This window comes from Macrobrachium rosenbergii, chromosome 21 (assembly GCF_040412425.1).
Source record: "Macrobrachium rosenbergii isolate ZJJX-2024 chromosome 21, ASM4041242v1, whole genome shotgun sequence".
Lineage (NCBI taxonomy): Eukaryota > Metazoa > Arthropoda > Malacostraca > Decapoda > Palaemonidae > Macrobrachium > Macrobrachium rosenbergii.
In genome coordinates, this window is record NC_089761.1 from 68,223,165 (window position 1) to 68,240,664 (window position 17,500).

The window sequence follows — 17,500 nt, forward strand, 5'->3', positions numbered from 1 at the left end:
GAGAATCGTGGAAGAACAGAAAGAAAGATACTGGCAAGGAGGAGTTCCATGATGGAAATCACCACAGCACTCATCACTCCCTGGGCTCAGATGCGCATGACGTCACCTAATGTGTCAAGACAACTTCGCACTCTCATTACGACTGTGTTGGATCTCTCATCAGTGGGCATGGCTACTGGGGCACCAGGGACTTCAATCTCAGATAGCAACTCGCCCCTGGTACGCTGTTCGGCCTGTCCTACCAAGTCGGACTGGAAGACCCGTCACCGCTGCGTCAAGTGTGCCCTACCAAAGTGCCCTTGGCATGCATACCCCGTCTGTGGCGACTGTCTGTAAGAGGTAAGTTAATTTTTCATTGTGTGTCTTCATTCTAGGGTTATCCATGTTGAAATAAGTGGCCATAAGCTTTGTAGAAAGCATGAAAAACAAAATAAACAAAACCTCAAAAAAAAAAATTATATCCACTTTTCGCGTGTCTTCCATACAGTTCCTAGTGGCAGCAGTGGGCTGTACCTGACTGAAGCAAGGGTCCATCTATCCAGCAACAAGTGTGCAAGGGGAGAAGTCGCCAGCTGCAGTATTTTTTTTTTTTTGCAAATTTTTTTCCTAAACACACACTTTTCGTTTAGTGATTTTAACTTACTTTGCATTAAATCACGTACAGGGTTAACATAAAGTACAAATTAAGTTTATATATCATCATTCTAAAGTTTAAGAGTTACCCTTTCAATATTTATTTTGTAATAAACCTGTTTTGAAGTTAAGCATGTTTTTTTGATTTTCCAAAAAAGGGTAAAATTCTCCCGGCGATGAGGTTAACGTCCGTCCCAAACAGCGATGTGGTTGTAGGGTTAATCCAGGTATTACTGTGCTGACTGTCCTTGTTATCCAGGTGGTAGTACTAGGGTGACTGTCCCAGTTATCAAAGTATTACTGTGCTGTCTGTCCCTTTTATCCAAGAATTGCTGTGCTGGCTGTCCCTTTTATGCAGGTATTACGGTGGTGACTGTCCATGGTATTACTGTGGTGACTGTCCCTTTTATTCAGGCATTACTGTAGCTTCTGTCCCATTTATCAAGGTATTAATGTGGCGACTGTCCCTTTTATCCAGGTATTACTGTGCTGACTGCCCTTTTTATCCGGGGTATTTCTGTGGTGACTGTCCATTTTATAAAGATATTACTTATCCACATAAGTTACAAAGGGAAGGGGGAAAGGGGAAGGGGAGAGGGAAGGGGAATGGAATATGGGTTTGAAATTTAGCCTATTATCTAAGTTGGGCCCAATGATGGCCATGTGCCAAATTTTGTCTAGATCGGTAAAGCAGTTACCAAATAAGTTACAAAGGGTAGTGGGAAGGGTGACAGGAGCAGGGAAAGGGGAAGGGGATACGGGTTTGATACCTAAGCTATTATCTAAGTTGGGTCAATTGATGGACACCTGCCAAAATTTCTCTAGATCGGTCAACTGGTTACCAAATAGGTTACAAAGGGAAAGGGGAAGGGGAATGAGGCAGGGGAAGGAGTAGGGGGTACGGGTTTGAAACCTTATTATGTAAGTTGGGTCAATTGATGGCCATGTGCCCAATTTTGTCTAGATTGGTCAACCGGTTACCACATAATTTACCAAGGGAAGGGGATGGGGGACGGGAAGGGGAAGTGGGCACAGGTTTGAAACCTACTCTATTATCTAAGCTGGGTCAAATGATGGCCACATGCCAAATTTTGTCTAGGCTGGTCAAGCAGTTACCAAATAAGTTACAAAGGGAAGAGGGAAGGGGGAAGGGGCATGGGAAGGGGAAGGGGGTATGGGTTTGATACCTACCCTATTATCTAAGTTGGGTCAGTTGATGGCCACATGCCAATTTATGTCTAGATCAGTCAAGCAGTTACCAAATGAGTTACAAAGGGAAGGGGGAATGGCGATGGGGCAGGGGAAGGGAAAGTGGGTATGGGTTTGAAACCTACCCTATTATCTAAGTTGGGTCAATTGATGGCCACATGCCAAATTTTGTCTAGCTTGGTCAAGCGGTTACCAAATAAGTTACAAAGGGAAGGGGAAGGGGGATGGGACAAGGAGAGGGGAAGGGGTATGGGTTTGAAACCTACCTATTATCTAAGTTGGGTCAATAGATGACCAAGTACCAAATTTATCTAGATTGGTCAAGCTGTTACCAACTAATTTACAAAGGGAAGGGGGATGGAGAAGGGGAAGGGGGTATGGATTTGAAACCTACCCTATTATCTAAGTTTAGTCAACTGATGGCCACATGCCAAATTTTGCCTAGATCGGCCAAATGGTTACCAAATAAGTTACAAAGGGAGGGGGGATGGAGATGGGGGAAGGGGAAGGGGGTACAGGTTTGAAACCTACCTTGTTATCTAAGTTAGGTCAAATGGCGTCCTTGTGCCAAATTTTGTCTAGATCGGTAAGGCGGTTGTTATCACATAAGTTATAAAGGGAAGGGGGATGAGGGAAGAGAAAGGGAAAGTGGGTACAGGTTTGAAACCTGCTCTATTATCTAAGTTGGGTCAAATGATGGCTACGTGCCAAATTTTGTCCAGATTGGTCAAATGGCTACCACATAAGTTACAAAGGGAAGGGGGGTCAGGGGAGGGGAAGGGGGTACAGGTTTGAAACCTACCCTACTATCTACTTGCCAAATTTTGTCCAGAATGGTCAAACAGTTACCACATAAGTTACAAATGGAAGGGGGAAAGTGTGTAGAGAAGGAGAAGGGGAAGGGGTTACAGGTTTGAAACCTACCCTACTATCTAAGTTGGGTCAAAGGATGACTACTTGCCAAATTTTGTCCAGGTTGGTCAAACAGTTACCACATAAGTTACAAATGGAACAAATGGAAAGGGGAAAGTGTGTGGGAAGGAGAAGGGGAAGGGGTTACAGGTTTGAAACCTACCCTACTATCTAAGCTGAGTCAAACAAGTTCACATGCCAAATTTTGTCTAGATCAGTTAAAAGGTTGCCACATAAGTTACAATGGGAAGGGGAAGGTGGATGGGGAAAGGGGGAGGGGAAGGTGGTAAAGGGCTTGAAACCTAACCTGTTAGCTAAGATTGATCAAATGATGGCCATGTGCCAAATTTTGTTTAGACTGGTCAAATTGTTACCATGTGTTACAAAGGGAAGGGCGAAGGGGGATGTGGGAAGGGGAAAGGGGATGTGGGAAGGGGAAGGGGAAGGGGAAGGTGTATGGGTTTGAAACCTGCTCCATTATCTAAGTTGGATCACTTGATGGACATATGCCAAATTTTGTCTAGATCTGTCAAATGGTTACCACATAAGTTACAAAGGGAAGGGGGAAGAGTGATGGGGTAGGGGAATGGGAAAGGGGTACGTGTCCGAAACCTGCCCCATTATATAAATTGGGTCAGTTGATGGACACATGCCAAGTTTTGTCTAGATCGGTCAATGGTTACCACATAAGTTACAAAGGAAGGAGTGAAAGGAAGGGGGAAGGGGCTGCGGGTTTGAAACCTACCCCATTATCTAAGTTGGGTCAAATGATGGCCACGTGCCAAATTTTGTCTAGTTCAGTCAAGTGGTTACCACATAAGTTACAAAGGGAAGGGTGAAGGGGGATGGGGGAAGGGGAAGTAGAAGTGGGTATGGTGTGTTCTAGAGTTGATCTTACTTTACGGTATTGCAGTTAACATAATCCAAAAACATTAATGGGAAGTAAATTAGCCTTACTGAATCTTTGAGATTGAGTGCCCCATGGTAAAGTGTATACTTAGGAGCCATATATTCTTTTGTGAATTAAGCCATTTTTTTGTGTTGCTTAGGTTAAGGGATGTTCCTGAAATCAGTGGTTGTAAGTTAGTCATAGATTTCTAGACATTCGTGATAAGTTCAGTTAGGAACCATAGTTCTGTTCAAAGAATTACATTTTGGTGCCATAATATAGCTGCATTTGGGTGCTGCTTCCGTGTAACATAAAGTAAGCACCATTCAAGTCTTGGCTTGAAGTTACATCTTGTGAGAGAAGTAACATGACTTGATCTGCATTTCTCTTTATATAAGACATTCATTCTTTTTAACAATATAAATTCGCCATAGTTATAAGCATATGTATTGCCAGTGTGAGGTCTGCAGTTGGGATATTGTCCTCAGTGAAAGTGAAATTATTTTAATGATTCAAAATGGAATACCATTTTCTGCGTCATTTGAGTAAAAGGTATTCCTATGGGATACGATTATGAAATGAATTCAGTCATCTTACAGGATACTTATAGTGATTATGCCTGTGTGAGTGTGTGAATTCTAGTTCAAGCGATCAAATAATTTTTTTTATTTATGTTTAATTGCTGAATAATAGCTGGTATTTTAATTTTATTTTCATTGTATATTTGTTTGCCTCTGTTTTAAATACAATTTATCTATTATCTTTATTTTTAGTTTTCTGTAAAAGAAAACTATTGTGCTGGCTTTGTCTGTCCATCTGAACTTTTTTCTGTCTGCCCTTAGATCTTACAAACTACTTAGGGTAGAGGGCTGCAAATTGTTATGTTGATCATCCAACCTCTAATCATTAAACGTACCAGATTGCAGCCCTCTAGCCTCAGTAGATTTTATTTTATTTAAAGTTAAAGTTGGCCATAATTGTGCTTCTGGCAACGATGTAGGATACGCCACCACCTGGCCGTGGGTAAAGTTTCATGGGCCGCGGCTCATACAGCATATACCGAGACCACCGAAAGATAGATCTATTTTCGGTGGCCTTGATTATACGCTGTAGCGGCTATACAGAAAACTTGATTGTGCCGACGAAACTTTGGCGCATTTTTTGTTTATGTACATTTTCTTGTTACCTTTCTTGACTTTGCAGTTTTCTTGTGTGAATCAGTTATTAGAGCTATTATATATATATGTTAAATATATAAAGTGGTATCATTAGAAATTTGTCGTTAGTCCTCTAATACATATTAGTCCTACTTTATTGAATATTATTGAATGTAAAATAAGCAGTGATCAGGAATTGAATTGTTTATGATACTCCTCATCTCTCTGTCTGCCATAATACTGTACATGGAAAGAAAGTCCAGCAAGATAAGGCAGTCCATCTTGGGGCACATCTGACAGTGTCTTGGTGACTACTGTGTAACCCCCAGCAGGCAAATTGAAGTCATTGTTTATTGATTGATTCTTAATGAGAAAACGGTCGGGGGAGGTGCAACTGTGCACACTCATAACAACCAAGATTCTTAAGTAAAATACGTCTTTTCTTTCTCTAGTTGTTTCTCCATCACCTCGAGTAGCAAACCAGACTGATATTTCAACCTGAATAAAAATCTTCTTCATGTAATCCTACATCAATATGTAATATATAATATATATATATATATATATATATATATATATATATATATATATATATATATATATATATATATATATATATATATATATATATATATATATATATATATAAGCGAAAATCATGGAAAATAAGAGTCAGAAGATCTGTACCCAGTGCTTTCATGAGCTTTTTATTCTCATCTTCGGGGCACAAATGAGACTCATTTTAGAAGAATGGTAAAAGGTAATTGTCGAAGGGTAATAAAGAAAGACATCATCCGTGATAATCTGGTCAGAAACTGAAACGACATACTTAACATCAGGAATTGTAGAAAGGGTGACGATATAATTTTCAAAACATTCATAAATCTGGATTTTAGTAACTTTGCCTATGTTTACCAACAACCTTTCTAACTGTATATAAATGCATCATGTTTAACAGATGAAGTCTTATGTTTATTACACTACCTGTGGTTGACTTGATAAAATAAGTTGTACTGACATTCCCTTTAACTGAGTCGTCACACGGAGCCATGTAACTTCCTTCACTCCAGTTAATAGGATGATTTGAATCCTCCATACGTACACATGAGACATTCAAAGCTAAACTTAGCAGGGGCTTTTATTTCCTCCTTTGATTACTATGGCATAACTGTACCTTCAGAGGGCATAGTTCTTACTGATTTAGCTTACAATAATATACAAAAATGAGTAGAATGTGGAGACACGTAATTTTCTGTACTTCTAGCAACGGAGTGTCTTGAAAATAATTAATCGATCGAATAAAATAAACATATGAGGCAAAAACATATGTGATAACCAATGCAAGCATTGTTGCCTGAAGTAACATCAAACCTAAGAAAGTAATGGATATTTTTCCCACATAACATTCCTCTAGTCATAAAAGTGATTTCACGCTTTAGTCCCTTCAATCCTATATGAATATGTGAAGAGAATCAGCTTCAAAAAAGTTAGCAATAAGATTTCAGTTGAAAATTATATTCTTTCTCTATAAAGGATAATGCTGAAGTCTTTGAATTAGGACACTATACCATTAAGGTCTACAAAGGACAATTAGTCATCAGAAAAAGGATGAGGTTGACAACCCATTAAAATCCAGTGTGTGTGTGTGTGTGTGGTCAATACTCATGAGACAAATAGCTGTTTTTCGTTACCCTGGAATATTGTTATGTTCCTGTGGAAAAGTTGGTTTAATGATAGTCAGTATTTCTGGTTACTACCGACTAGGCTCTCCCTTGAAATCTGCCAAGTCTTCATCATTTTTCTCTTAATTATTGGGAACGTCTACCTAGATGGTAGAGGAATCAGTATATCTGTATATTTGTTGATAACATTCTCTTCAGCAAACGTTCTTCTCTCAAAGAACCAGAATTTTTTGGTATTCTAAATTTTATACTTTATATTTCAATATTTTCATATATTTTAAATCAAGGGGCTGCTTTTCATACATGTTCAGCTATGTCTGTAACAATTTCTTCAGTGTCTTTTGTTTTCTGATATCCTCCAGCGTACCATGTTGTCGAACTTCTTAGTTCCACAGGTCTTTTATTCTTCACATTGTTGGACTGTAGAAGAGTTTCCTTGAGGATGTTGAGCAATTAGAACCATAAAAGTTCAAGCAGAGATGCAACGCAGTGCTATCCTAAAACAATTCAACTTGTATTTTACTAATTAATTTACATTTTAATCTATTTATTTATTAACCCTTTTTTTTTAATAACTGACCTCTTCTTTTAGTATCTCCTACTATCTTCCGTACCTTTCTTCAAATGAACACCATATTCTTTGGAAGCTTGAATTTCAAGTTAATGGCCCCTGTTGGCTTGTTCCATATGAATAGGGGATTACCTTCTGAACAATAATAATAATAATAATAATAATAATAATAATAACTGACATAAAAGTTCACTTACAACCGTGGTAAGGGACAGTATCGTTCTAGCAGACGTTTGAGCCACATTCAAGACCTATATTTGTGAGTTTTTTTGGCAACTGCAACCTTTATGCCATAGCAATGGAGATAACATTTGATCAAAATATTTCTTGTGCCAGAATAAAAAAAAATTAGGATAAAAACAGGACAGACTGTGCAGTTGTAAAGATGTCTGAAAGTATAATTATCCCCTACATATCACTAAATCATACTATTGATTTTAGCTCGTTCTATCCAAAGGAAAGTGACCAAAGCCTGGTCACTTGTGTGCCTGCGTTCGATCGTGAGTTATTGGAAATTATTAACCATTGCTTATTGTCAAATTGCTTTTATATTGGTTCTGTACACAGTCTATGAGTTTTGGTTGGGGAAATTCTTTCACTAAGTTTTTCCAAATGAAAAGTGGTGTACGTCGGGGACCAGTTTTCAGTCCGCATCTATCCCATATTCACATTGGTGAGCTCAACTACATGTATCTTGAACTGAATTAGGGTTGCTGCTATGTAATTAATACCCCTATGAACAATTTTTATTATGCAGGTGATTTAGTTATCATTTCACCATCTACATCTGCAGTGAATAATTTATTAGAACTTTGTAACTGTTTTAGTGAAGCCAAATCTGTCTGCATGTGAATTTTACCAAAGCGTGTTTGGCTGCATAACCGCCCTGCTGTATATTTAGGTAATTGTTTTCGTTGATTTTTTAAAAATAACTTTGGCCAAACAGTTGCCTACGATTTTAAGAAGCAATCCGTCCTTTCTTAAACAAACGAGCATCAGCATCCGCATCAGTACTGCCGTGAAGGCTGATCTATAGTTCTTCAGCAAAGGGAAAGAGAGGCCTCAAGTACTGGTCAGGGTACTGAAGAAGAAGAAGAAGAAGAAGAAGAAGAAGAAGAAGAAGAAGAAGAAGAAGAAGAAGAAGAAAGCAAAGGGTGGTTGGTAAGAAGCGTTCCAATATACCATGGACGATTAAGCTTTAGTACAATACTGAGAAGCATTCAAAAATACTAACAAAGTGAATGATAAGCAACATGGTTTCCTTTTTTTATCCATCGGCAGACTTTGTCGACAGCGTCACTAAACCTTTCGTTCTTAGGTGGTTAGGTTCATTATAAGGAATTTACACGAATTTCATCATCTGTCCCATAAGATGTTACGAGTACATTAATAATTTACCTTCTCGCATCGAGGTTTCATATCTTCCTTCCGATGCATGTATGTACGTCCTTATTCATTCACTTTCTGCCTATAAACATTTTTCTCTAATTTTGAATAGGTTACTTGAACCTCTCTTAATTCCTAATTTTCTTTCTTTGCTTTGCAACTAATTTGCATTAATACATTTTTGTTCAAGTTTCCTAAAAGGAAATGCTGGAAACCTGCCTTTTCTATTCTTAAGGCTATTTTCTTGTGTATTGCTACTTTATTTACAAAATTGTTCAGCCAGTTTGCATTGCTATGATCATTTCTCTACCAGCTAACATACACTTTCTTTTAGAAACCAAGAGTAGCTTTTAATTGAGATGAAATAAAACTTGACATCCAAACTATAGCAGCATCAAACTACACATTACTACGCATTAGCGAAAACGTGATTTACCACCATTCAGTTGACTACATCCAGTAATAATTCATTTACCACTTAAAGGATATTAATTCACAACGACTACTATCCTAGCGTCACTTTATACGGAATTTATAATTAACAAATGATTTCCTCATCTTGTGATCCCACTCATACTTAATGTAGCGTTGAATTAAGGGAATGCTGATTTCATCTTTCCTCTCTACCGATGAATAGTCAAATGTCTCCTAACAAGATGATGGTTATGCTTTCCAACTCAGATTTCGTAGTCTGGCCAATTCGGTATGGAAATTCACTATAGAATTATAATAAGTAAACTATCACAAAAAAAGTTGCAACTGAAAAACACTTCTCTGGAAATGGACATAACAGTAAATATTTAAATTAAGTGCATCTCAAGATATGGACACAAAAGCATTTAGGTAAAGTAAACGCGTCTCATCAAACAGACTTAGCATTTATTTGAAACAACTCTCCATTTAGGTAATGGACATAGTGGCATATATCTAAACTAACCGTGTCTCTGGAAATGGACATAATAGCATGTCTCTAAATTAACTATGCCTGTGTAAAAGCATTGCACGTAGTAGCAACTGTTTATATTTAATCTGTGCCTGGAAAGGACATAATACCATATATCTTAGCTAACCGTGTCTCTGAAACTAGATAAATATACTGAATAAATTAATCATGTCTCTAGAAGCAAACATAATAACAAATATTCAGACCTTCTGTGTCTCTAGAAGTGGACAGAATAGCAAATATTCAGACTATCTGTGTCTTTGGCAGAGGAGATGATAAAAAAAAAAAATCAAATCAAGCATATCTTTGGAATGCACACAACAACATTCAAATGATCTTTGTCTAAGAAAATTGACATTATTACAAATATTTAAGCTAAATGTATTTTGAAAATGGACATAGTAGTGAATATTTAAACAAACTGAGCGTCTCGAAATGGACTTAATAGTATATATTTCAACCGTCTCTAGAAACAGACATATTAACGATATAGCATACATTTAAACTAATTGTGCCTCTATACATATACATAAAACAATGTATTTAAACTAACCATGTCTATGGAAACGGACAATATAGGATATGTTTTAACTAAAACCCTGTCTGAAAAAAAAAATAATAGAATTCATTCAAGCCAACTGTGTGTCTATATAATAGCGTTAGAATATGCATAATGGCAATGATTGAAACTAATCGTGCCTAGGAAAGGGACCTAATCGCAGTTAATCATATAATAACCATGTGCCTGGCGTGGGTAACATAGCAAATACTCAAACGAACCGTGTCTCAGGAAATAGACATAATAGCCTATATTTAATCTGGTAGTGTCTTTGGAAATGGAGACAACAGCAAATATTTAAACTGCCACCGGAAATGGACATACTAGCAACTAACGGCTTCTCCGTAAGCGAAATAATTGCATATATTTAAACTGATGGTTGCCTACCTTAATAAACGGAAATATAGCAAATATTTAAATTAACGTTGTCTCTGGAAATGGACAAAGTAGCAAATATTTAAACTAACGGTTTCTCTCGAAAGAACAAGATAGCTTATATTTTAACTAATTGTCTCTCTGGATATGAACATAATATTGCTTATATGGACTAAGCGTGTCTCTGGATATGGACATAATATTGCTTACAGCAAAGCTAACCTTGTCCCAGGTAAAAGGTATCGTGGCATGTATCTAAACTAACCATGTCTCTGGATATGGACATAATATTGCTTGCGGCAAAGCTAACCTTGTCCCAGGTAAAAGGTATCGTAGCATGTATCTAAACTAACTATGTCTCTGGATATGGACATAATATTGCTTGCAGCAAAGCTAACCTTGTCCCAGGTAAAAGGTATCGTAGCATGTATCTAAACTAACTATGTCTCTGGATATGGACATAATATTGCTTGCAACCTAAAGCTCTCTGGATAACATATGCTAACCTTGTCCCAGGTAAAAGGTATCGTAGCATGCATCTAAACTAACCATGTCTCTGGACTATGGGACAGAACCGATGAAGCTTTTCAGCAACAACTTTGTATCAAGTATAAAGCTGAAAGTTGGCAAGTGTATATTTTATAACCCTAACTATGTTTGCTGGTATTATTTAGAGCCTAAGTTCGATTGTTTTGATATTTAAAGTAAAAATGAAGTCACCGAGGGGACCGAGAAAATCAAACAAGGATCCTAAAACAATTCGTGACGTAAACATAACTATGACGTCATAAGGCTCTGCCCATCCACCAGGTAGGCGGTGAATGGATATACTTAAAGCATTTAAGCTAAAATTGATCCCAGCAGGAAAGTCCCCGTGGTTGCAAGACTGCATTTGTGCTACGGCACCACTTTGTATTGAAGCGAAAGACCTGTGGCAAGATTTACTCTGGTATGAATAGGTAATTATTTCTTGGTGGGTAATGGTTACCTTGTCCCCCAAAGTGCGGGCAGGTAGCTGTTAGACAACACGTCATTTTGAAACCAACTAAATCGGACATCTCCATGGATATGGGACCATCATTATTGATCTGCTAGCGGACAAAGCCAACGTGGATGATGACCTCCCAGGTAAAGTGACGACGACGAAGACATTTTTGTAAATTAATTATGTATAGTGTTAGATGTTTTATTTGTACCTCTAAAAACATATCTATTAAAACACAATTATAACAATATGTTCCTCATTCAAACTGATTTCAAAATTTTCCTTTCCATGCATATCAATATAAATCGTGTTACATTTGATTGATATGGAAATGTAAATAATAGCTTGAGCTTGCCCTCAAAATCTTGACTCCTACCAGTACCTTTTATTTGCAGGTATAAAGCGCTGTTTAGGGTGTTATATGATATAAATAAAAACCAAGAAAAATAACTGGATTAACTGGAAATAAAACAATGGCGTTGACTTTACAACTCTAACAATTGAGAAATGAGGCATCATTGCTTTTCATTTAAATTCTACTCTAGTGACCGCTCATGACATGCTAAACAGAAGGCTATAGTGTCTCCTGAGATAAACAAAATGGATTGTCTTTTTTGTATTCCCGCCTGAATAGATGTCCCATCTAAAAATGAGCTATAGACTGGTTCATTATGTGGATGAACTACTTGCACTGAATTATTTGTGGATAGAAACAATAATATCAAAGAAAATGGAAGAAAAAGCTAACAACTTGTAACCCAGGTAAAAGTTGTGAAACCTCGTAATAATAATAATAATAATAAAATAATAATAATAATAATAATAATAATAATAATAATAATAATAAAATTGTTGAGAATGATAGTGCTATCAAGGGGACTAACAAATCTTGTCCCATCATTGATATTGCTGAAGCCTTGTATGGGTATTAAAAAAGGCCAAGAGAGACATCTAAATTGGATGTCGTTGCCTCCTGCCTGGAGTAACTATGGGCATGACATATCTTCGAGGTACATGCTCAAAGCTAACCTTGTCCCATGCAATAAGGAAGTAGACAAAGCTCCACCTACATGGGATATTTCTAAAGTGAGCAAACCTTCCCTTTCTCTTGGCCTTGGGTGCTATATCAATTAGTGAATATGCCATTGCTTGCAGGGCAGAGCCACAGTGAAGAGACGTTGTCCCAGGTAAAATTCTCTTCACTGTGGCCTGACGTCATCGTCAATTGTGTTCAAAACCCTTACCTGCGATTTTGATGGCTCTGGATAAACCCACTTTTACTCTGGTAAGTACCAGAACTATTGAACTTACAGTAAAGCTAACACTTGCAATCCCAGGTAAAGGTTATAAAATATACACTTGCCAACTTTCACCTTTATCCGATGCTTTGATAAAAGGTGTTGCCAAAACCGTGTTTCATCATGTCTGAATCTAGAGATATGGATATAACACCAATTTTTAAACTGACCCTGTCTCAGGGAATGGGCACGGGAAAATATTTTAAATAAGCATGTCTTTGAAATGGGTATAATACCGACTGGGTGCTGTTGGTTTGCATACACACCTTGACAGCATCATCCGAATAACAGATTCTTCTGTAGGTTGGATTGTTCACGGAATGCTGAGTTCCCAGACAATGTTATCCGCAATTTATCCTAATGAAAAGTCAAATCTTTGATATTAATGCCCTGGTTCTGTTGCATCAGAATCAAAATCAATGTTTATGAGGTGGCAAATATTTCCGGAACATTTTTTAATGTAATGTAAATTTTTCAAACAATAGTACTTATTATTTCTTTAAAATCGATCTTTTCATTGCTCTTATAAATAATTTCCTCCCAAACTTTATCTTTACTTCAGTTGCTGTTTACAAGCTTGGGAGTATCCTATCATATAAGATTCTATTATTTATAATTTATGCAGTTTGTGTATGTGAAAGGGTAGTTCAAGCCATTCTTAAAAGTATAACTCGGAAGCTAATTTCCCTATTTGGAGTAGTCTTTTATGCGTAGAAACAAAGGAACAACCATTATGTAAAAGTTATTGACTACTATCAGAAAAAGCATCATATTTCTAAACTATGTAGTTGGCCATGGAGAGCTCAATTCTAATGTAATTATACTCAACACCCATGAGACAGGGAGGGTAACCTTATTTAATTGATTCTTTAAGTAAATTCCAAACTTTAATGATGCTTTAACAATGTATAACAATAAATATAGAGATGAAATGACATTAAAGCACAATAAGAAACCTAAAAGGTAAGAAACAGTCTGTATGGTTAACCAAATGTCATAATTTTTTTTTCTTTCAAGTTTCCAAAGCACAGTTTTTGAGGGAAAACATCATTGATTCCTTTGACTGCTGGGCACTTTTAGAACCATGGAAATTATCTTTAATCCATAGTGGCACTTTCAATCCTCAGTAAATTCTACATATATTTTAATCCTGCAATGAGTAGGATAATAGCATATATGGAGGCATAGAGGAATCCATTGTTATTGATGACAGAAATGGTGGAGTAAAAAAAAAAAACACACAATGGTAGTTCCAGGAGACAATGGAAAAACAACCTTCTAAGAGATTACAGGTATTTGTTTCCAAGGATTCACATGAAGTTGCATTGAGATGGTACAAGACAGAGTGGTTTGCAGTAGTCAGTGAGGGCGGAAATAGGTTAAAATGTAGCCTGAGAGCTACATATTAACTGAAAGTAAATGCCTGTATTGTATCCATATCTGCGGATGCTCTTCATAATTATGCTTCTTCTTGAAATAGTTCAGTAAAGACTTTCTTTTCCAAAAATGACCCAGCCCCTACATCAGCTTATATCAGCTTTAAATACATCATCGTGTCGTCACCTTCTACTTATTTTATTAATATTATTTTGGGATTTTTTCTCGTGAGTTATTCAACTGTACTTCTCCATGCCCTGGTCGCTACTGTGTATGTCAGGAGTTTCAGTCCCACACACACTGCACGGAAGTCACCTCAAGGTTCACTAATTATACAGTTTTCGCATCATTCACTTATAGAGTACAAACATTAATCTGTTTCAGTAATTTTCTGAATCATTCAGTCTGCATCTTTTCAGAAGGGGAGCCTTGTCTGTCTGGGCTTCTACAATATAAAGGCTAGTAGAGGCTGTTAGTGAGGATAGAACGAAACCGAAGCGTTTCAATAAAACACACTGCACCTCCGTTGACCAAAAAGTGAATTATAACCTTTTGGCTTTTCTTAAACACACGTCTAGTAAAGATTCTGGGTGCGTTAACTTAGTAATTTTTAACCATATAACAGATTTCAATGTTTCAGATAGTAAATGCGAAAAGCTCTTAAAAACCAGGACACCAAAACTGATTACCTAACATTAATAGGGGTTTTTTACAACCTTGGTTGTTATTTTCTTTGCTGGGACTATTAGAACGGTTGTTTTCCGATTGTTTCCTAGTGAAGGTCGTTTTGCTTGTTTTCTGGTTAAGTTGTGTAGGTAAGGTGACGACTAACTGACAGCCCAATGCCCATGTCTGACTGTTTCAGTCAGTAACTCAGTAAAGGTACGGAGACCTGATTAGGCATTAAGCAGCATGGGCGGACCTTTTGTAGCAGAGTCTGGAGTCCTTAACGGCAATGTGAAGCATGAGTATCGTGTTCAGCATAGCCAGCTTCGTCTGGTGAAGTAGCTGAGACTGCTTCAAGAGAATCACGGCTCCTGATTTGCAGCTTCGGCTGTTGCTGCAGTTTCGTCTGCAGATGCATGTGCAACTCCGGCTGTGTGCATATTTGCAGGAGGTAGCGTTTAGTAATCTCATTTGTATATCTTCTGTGTGTCACGTTTTCCCGAGTGTCTGAGGTGTCCTGCGCTGTTTATTGCAGAGGGTCTTCGAATCTAAGGTTTTTTTTACAGTTATTTTTCTGTGAATGTTTGTTGTACTCGGGAGACTTATGATTGTGTTTTCGTGGCATTTTGTTTATGTTGTGTTAGCCCTGTTGTTTTGATTATCTTCATTATAGTTTATGGTTCTGTTTTGTCCACGTGTAATGTTTTTGACGTAGGTTTTGTATTTGTAAACGGTTTGTCTTGTTGCCTGTTGTTATAATTGTTATTGTGGTATTTGTGTAATTTAATTTTTGGTGTCCCCTTAACTTTTCAATGGTTAACGGAAATTTAAAGCGTTTAAGATATTTACTCTACTGAGGCCTTTTGTATTTTGACATTTCTTCGTTATATTGAATGTCAGCTTTTGCTTTATCAGATGATTCAGATATTATTTAATAATGAGTTTAGATTTTGTTAAAGTACAGACTAGATGATTCAGATATTATTTAATAATGAGTTTAGGTTTTGTTACAGTACAGACTAATTGTAAAGTTGTAAATTTTTTAAATAACAAATTAGTATTAAGGTCTTCGATTTGTATTACTTAGCTCCTTCCTTCTTTGTCTCAGTTGTTGCCGAATTTTCTTAGTCCCGATCTTTTTTTTTTTACTATAAAAAAAACATCATGAACCCAATAGCGGTTCATAACACACTGTATATAGGAGCATGCGCAGCTTTGATTTGGATGCATAAAAGATTTCAAAATATCGTGTTTCCCATTTTATGTCCATAGACATTTGAAAACGGTAAAATACCATTTCTCCTCCTCTGGAGAAAACTGAATGGGTGGTACAAGACTGTTCAAGTTAGAAAGAAAAGTATAATTATTCAGATTGGGAGACTGATACAAAACGTATGATGCTTCTATAGCATGTGATGTATACTACAATTACAAAAGGCATCTATGAGGATATGAATCAAATTCTGATGCAAATAAGCAAATACTTCTTGATCACAGGCAGAAAGATGTTCACTACCCTGAGTGTTGATATTGATTTTCAGCCATGACGTTAGGGTAATGTCCAACTTAATTCCAATAATACTAAAAAAAACTTTTAAAGTTACTTTAGTGAAGTCGCTTTGTCTTATTCAGAATAACCGTGAAATAATTTCCTGAGAAAAGAATTGTATTTTAAGAACTCTGGGTCGATGGAGATCAGGGAGTTTTAAGAAATGTGTCTCCCGGAGACTGTATCTCTTGAATGAATCCAGGAGGAGGGGCCAGCAACAGAGGCTCTCAGAAGAAAGTGGAAGGACCAATAGAAGAGGGGAGAGAGAGAGAGAGAGAGGTAATAGATAAGGGGGGAGGAAGAAAGGGTGACTTGTTGCCAGGCTGGCTTCGAGAGTAAAAGGAAGATGAGGAGGGAGTAGTTGAATAGCTGTTGCTGGGAAGAAAAAAAGACGAAAGACAGTTAGCTGTTTAAGGCGAAGGTTAAATCTTTCGTCAAATCTGGCGCTTAGCGGGCTGATAAGTTAACGGGGAAACACGACAATTCAAACAGAAATTGTTTAAACATTGTGTGAAGATGCAAAGAATGGGGGAAATAATTTCGAGTAATATGAACGGATAAGGGCACCGTAAACAACACCTTTGCAAATATTAAGCTCATCACTAGACAGACACACTACAATTCCTTTCCAGATAATTAAAGGAGTTGGCAACATCTACGTAGTCAATATTTTCTTTGGAAAACGAAAAGCAATCCGTAACCTAGAGCACTTGAGACATGTTCCTGTAACGGTCTAACCCCTGATTTTATCATAAAATCGTCAAGCATGATTATTCCAGTCACTGTCTCAAAGTGCTCTAGGTTACGGATTAAGCTTTTCGTTTTCTAAAGAAAATATTGACTACGTAGATGTTGCCAACTCCTTTAATTATCTGGAAAGGAATTGTAGTCTGTCTAGTGATGAGCTTAATATTTGCAAAGGTATTGTTTACGGTGCCCTGTCGAAACCAATACCAACTAGTGTTCCTAGACGTTTCATCAAATGTTACAATGACTTGAAAAATGATAATGATCTGCATATTACGAAGGCTGATAAATCCCAGGTTCTGGTGATAATGGATGAAGATGATTATGTTAGAAAAATGTGTAATCTTTTGTCAGATAATGTAACTTACTCAGAACTACGAAAAAATCCCTAGCGACTGTTAATAGTAACTTTAATAAGAAATTAAAAAGTGTCTTAAAAGGAAATGATGCTCTAATCAAACAGTTTTTCGCAGTGTGCAACTTTTACCGTATATGTATGGTCTTATTAAAACACACAAGTTTGGTAATCCTGTCCGCCCAATAATCAGTTCTGTTGGTAGCG

The 17,500-nt window shown here is 37.1% G+C and overlaps 1 pseudogene; it reads left to right on the forward strand.

Annotated features, from left to right (window-relative positions):
• LOC136849541 (piggyBac transposable element-derived protein 4-like) overlaps positions 1–850 on the forward strand; it is a 1,651-nt pseudogene extending 801 nt beyond the window's left edge.
• The last annotated feature ends 16,650 nt before the right edge of the window (positions 851–17,500 follow it).